Source organism: Alosa alosa, chromosome 9 (assembly GCF_017589495.1).
Source record: "Alosa alosa isolate M-15738 ecotype Scorff River chromosome 9, AALO_Geno_1.1, whole genome shotgun sequence".
Taxonomy (NCBI): domain Eukaryota; kingdom Metazoa; phylum Chordata; class Actinopteri; order Clupeiformes; family Clupeidae; genus Alosa; species Alosa alosa.
The window spans coordinates 13498983-13504415 of NC_063197.1; the positions used below are offsets into that span (position 1 = coordinate 13498983).

At 45.5% G+C, this 5433-nt stretch overlaps 1 protein-coding gene across 1 annotated transcript in view; it reads right to left on the bottom strand.

Moving 5' to 3' along the window:
• lnx1 (ligand of numb-protein X 1) overlaps positions 1-5017 on the bottom strand; it is a 49630-nt gene extending 44613 nt beyond the window's left edge. Inside the window, 1 exon segment of the mRNA XM_048253632.1 lies at positions 4771-5017. The gene's annotated coding sequence lies outside the window, so the exon portion shown is untranslated.
• Positions 5018-5433: the final 416 nt, after the last annotated feature.

Here is a 5433-nt window from a genome sequence, read left to right on the forward strand (position 1 = left end):
ACACATACAAGCATACACATATACACACACACACACACACACACACACACACACACACACACACACACACACACACACTCATGAAGACATCAGAGATTCCAGAGAAACACTGACAGAAACATCAGGTTCAAAGACACAAAGTCAAGTACACAAACAAGCAGACACACACACACACACACACACACAGCTCAGTGCACCTCCATAGCCAGCTGACACACCTAAGCCCGAGGCAACTGACAGGGCAAAACTCATTAGCTAGCATTCACTGCCATACCTACAGTATGACTAAGAAACTTACTCATAGATGTGATACGAGTGAAACAGAAAAGACGATACACTGTAGCAAACGCTGCGTGCCCACTGGGAGGAGTACATGGACTTTTCTATTTTAATCTCCTTATTCCCACACATAGAGCCAAATCTAGAGTATATCTCCGCAACCTTCCAGAAAACACAAAGAACTCCTGAAACACACTGTGCATATTTGGTAACTGATTAGGGGAGTTTATCGTAGCGGAATTTTCCAGAACTTCTCGTCAGCTGAAATGCCAGCAGGTTGAAGTGTGTGGGGGGGGGGTAAACAAGACAGAGAGAGATAGATGGAGAGAGAAAGAGAATAGAGATAGATAGATAGAGAGAGAGAGAGAGAGAGAGAGAGAGAAAGGGAGAAAGAAAGTGAAAGAGAAAATTATCTGTCAGGAAAACAAACAAACGGGTAGGGAATTTTTCATTCCATTGGGTTGGCCTGTGCAGCTCCCAGCGTCATCCCGTGGAGACCTTTGCCCTGAGGCAGGCAGCAGTAAGGCCGAGCGAAGTCCTGCGCTTTTGGTGGCAGCCCACGTGGGGATTGGCCTGCGCTCCAGAGCTCAAATTCAGAGGCGTTTCGGTCAGGCATGGGCCTATTACTGACCAGGAGCTGGCCTCTTTCATGTGCCCAGCCGCAGAGCAATGTTTAATGACTAGTAGAGTAATATTGAAAACACTTGTTTCTTTACCCCCTTGTATCATTAGGAGAGAATCCATCTTGGTCAGTTTCCTTCTCTCTCTCTCTCTCTCTCTCTCTCTCCTTTATTCATGTAGTCACACACACAACTTCTCTTTTACTCTACACTATCTCCCCTGGGTGCACTAACATGTGTACATTAATGATTCGATAACGATACAGATATCAGCCATTTCCTATGACAGGATTGTTTTTTGCTGTAGCTTGTTTTTGCTGGAGTTATGCTGGAGGGTGGCTGTGTGTGTGTGTGTGTGTGTGTGTGTGTGTGTGTGTGTGTGTGTGTGTGTGTGTGTGTCAGCACTTCTGGCTCCTTGTGAGCAGTCATGAGCATTGCCTTTTCAAAGTGCAAATTCCCTCCCGAACGCATGCTGAGTGCTTACACGACAAACACCCACCCAAGCCCAAAACCCAGCCAGGCACAGAAGTGACCGCCTCATCAAAAAGTCAAACAGCCAGACTGATAAAGGCCAAACTAGTACTGGCACGCCACCAAATTCAAACACCCCCCCACACACACACACACACACACACATACAGTAGTACACACACACACACACACACACTCAAACAAATCTAAATCTAAATCAACAAAAACACATTCATATCTACATCCACAGGAAACATAATTTTAGGCACCTTGCTTGCAGTTTCCGTGTGTGTGTGTGTGCGTGTGTGTGTCACTATGGATTAAGCTATGAGTATGAGTGCATTCCTTGGTGTGTATGTGTGTTATTATGTGTTTGGCTGTGACTTACTGTGCATTCCGGTTTTTGTTCAGACATGCTAGCATTTGGGAAGGGAACGTTGCTTTTTTTATACCCTCGCTGGGGATCAGCCCTTATGTCTACATCAGATCTCAGGGTGTGTAGGCCTGAGCCGTTGGAGTTTCGGGGAGATGGACAGACAGAGAGAGAGAGAGAGAGAGAGAGAGAGAGAGAGAGAGAGAGAGAGAGAGGGGCACACACTGGGACTGATCAGGACTGCGTTGCCTGAAAGAATAATAGTTAAGCAGCCACAGCGGTAGCCAAGCGCAAGAGGCAGCTGTTCAGAGATGTTCTTAGGAAACGCACCCCTGGTCTGGGCATGCTTAGGCTTGCATAGCCAGACACGGATTCTTATCAGAACTTAGCAACAAGCCATTTGGATTTGATTATGGAGCGTGTTTCATCCTAGCCCGAATTTGATTTGAAACTAATTCCGAATTTACCCTCCCCACAACATTTGAGGATGTTAAATGTGAGGATGAGGATGTTAATTGTTGTTTTCTGTTTGTTTTTTAAAGTTATTGTGCAGTCAATATTTTGTATAACAGACGTGATAGCGGAATTTGTCTTCAAGCTGTACATCCCTAACGGCCCACTGTGGTTTTCTGAGCGTCTGTTGTGTCGACCAGCCATAAACACTAGGTCAAATTCAAGACTCTTTTCCTCAGTGGTCCCTTGTTGGTGGAATGAGTTGCCCAGTACTCTTCGTTCCTGTGATAGTTTTGGGTCTTTCAAGAGGGGTCTAAATTTAACTATTATATTGTTTTATTTGTAAGTCGCTTTGGACTACCAGTCCCATAATCTTGAATTTCAGTAAGTAAGTAAGTAAGTAAGTATGTATGTATGCATGTATGTATGTATGTATGTATGTATGTATCTATCTATCTATCTATCTATCTATCTATCTATCTATCTATCTATCTATAACCATAATCTTGCTTTTCCAGCAGCAGCCATTTTATTGTAAAAATCAACTCAAAAGTGCAAGTGACATGGATGACAACTTCACTGTCTTATTTTGATCGGCCCAAAAACATCTTTACCTGGGCATTTAGACTTGTCAGTGGAGCTCCAGACCAAATGTCCTGCCCTCAAATGTTGTGGGTGGGTTAAATTGGGGCTGGCTTCCAAGCTCCAGATTGCTCGGGAATTCCGACCGGATCAGATCTAGGACCAGATGCTTCCCAGTGTCAGCTGCAGTGCGGGTTGGTGAGGAGCCATATTAAAACCCCATCTCCTCTAGCGGGAGCCGGCTACCATGAGGCGCCATATTAAAGCTACGTCCCCTCTAACGGAACGGGTCTGGTCTGCGGTGCCACATTAAAATGCTGTCTCCTCTTATGGGATCAGGCCGGGGTGAGGTGGCACTGGGAGTAATGAGTAGCCTCCTGGCACTCTCCTGGAAGCGAGCATCACATGCCTGATTAATAATTATGATGTTTATCAATGATTAAAGGGCAAAGAGAGGCAGAGTGGGACACAGGAGGAGGAGGGGGGAGTGAGAGAGAGAGATAGAGAGAGGGATAGAGGGATAGAGAGAGGAAGAAAGACTTTGACTTTTAGAAACCCTTAAAATGCATCAAATCAATAAGTCAGCCATGATAAATAAAATGATGGCATCGGTGCCCATGCAGAGATCCATGCACATTGGCATTGGTGCCCATGCGGAGATCCATGCACATTGGCATCGGTGCCCATGCAGAGATCCATGCACATTGGCATTGGTGCCCATGCGGAGATCCATGCACATGGTAAAGCTGCTGAAATGTGCAGAAGTGCTTAGCGCTCGCTGGCCTCGGCTCCCTGTGCTTCAGCAGCGTTCTCATTAAAACAACATGGAGCATATGGAGATTATATAACACTCTGTACGTACAGGAATGCACATGTTCCCAGCGGCCTTCCTCTCTCATGCACACCAACTCCCCCTTTATTGTTGCTGAACTGACTGAGTCTGTGCGTGGGTGTGTGTGTGTGCGCATATGTGTGTGTGTGAGAGAGAGAGAGAGTAAGAGAGAGAGAGAGAAAGCACATCTGTGTGTGTATTAGTTCATAGTACATAGGGAGACCACTCACGCACACACACACACGCGCACAGACGCACTCTCACACACACACACACACACACACACACACACACACACACACACACACACACACACACACACACACACACACACACACACACACACCTACCTTTCATCCGAGTATTATTTCTACTACTTTTCTTTACTACTGTGTTATTTGTAACACTAGCTTTGGCAACACTGTACCCAAACCGTCATGCTAATAAAGTGAATTTGCAACTTTTGATACTAACATAGATGCATTTATCTTAGATGTTCGCAATGAGTGAACAGGTACATGTGTTGGAAATGTAGGTACCTTCCCCGAGTTTATCACTTGACATGATTATTTGAGTAGTCAAGAATGTAAACACAAGGTGTGACATGGGAAAATAAACATACAAATAAGACAGAAGACTAGCAACACACAAACATGAATCAGCAGCCAGTCCTTAACTATAAGCAACCACTCCAAATATGAAGACTGTGAACACAATATTCAAATACAAATGGTAGCAGCACACCACAAATAACCACCACAAAAATACCAGTGCTCTCACAGTTACCAGCAGACACACACACACACACACACACACACACACACACACCTCTCCTTATTTGTCTCTCACCTGCTGTCCCACGAGCAACAACAAAGGCTAGCAGAACTGAATGCTAAGTCCACATGAAGCAGTGAGAGACATCTGTCTGTCTCTTCAGACTGGCTAGTTGACAGCCAGTCAACCTTTAGCTCTTTAACCTTTTAGTTAATTCCTTCAAGTTGGATACTGAAGAAACACCCACGTGACACGACAATCAGCTCCTGCCACTATAGTTTCAACCACTCAAAGACAGCTCAGAAAATGTTGATAAGAAGTGTCCATCTGTGTATGTGACTGCGTAGGTGTGTGTGTTTGTGTGTATGTGTTCTGTCCTGTCTCACCTGCACAGGTGAACTCCGGGGAGAGGCTGTAATCCTAGACCGGTCGGTCTTGCAGGAGAAAGGGGAGATTAAAAGAGAGGTGGAGGGAAAGAGAGAAAAAGAGAACTTTGCCCCTTTTCTCTTTCCTCAACGTTCTGCTCTGCTGTTTACAGGTAAATTCCGGAAAGTATTTCTTCCACTGAGAGCCTTTAGCCCAGAGTAACACAGTGTCCCGGGACTAAGGAAGGGAGAGAGAGAGAACTCACCTTCAAACAGGTAACACTACTGTCCAGGAAGTGACATGTTGGGGAAAGGAGGTGGAGCTAGTGAGTCAGGTAAATATGAGAACTGCCCAAACCGGCTCTGTGTGAGAGAAAGAAAGAGAGAGAGAGAGAGAGAGAGAGAGAGAGAGAGAGAGAGAGATAGATGCATATGAACACAGAAAGAGCAAGAGAATGGGGCGGGGATTCCCACTAAGCATTAGCAGAAAACACTGAGAGGCAAGTTGTGACATGATGCAAGTATGCTCCTGCTCTACATCCTCCTCATGACAAACAGCCACTCATGTTTCAACCAGCTCCTCTTCAGGCCAGCTCCTAATCCCGCGGCATACGACACCAGTGAGAGTTACATGGTTACACAGTCCGAGACGGAGGGTTTTAGTTTACAACAGTGACACACCGG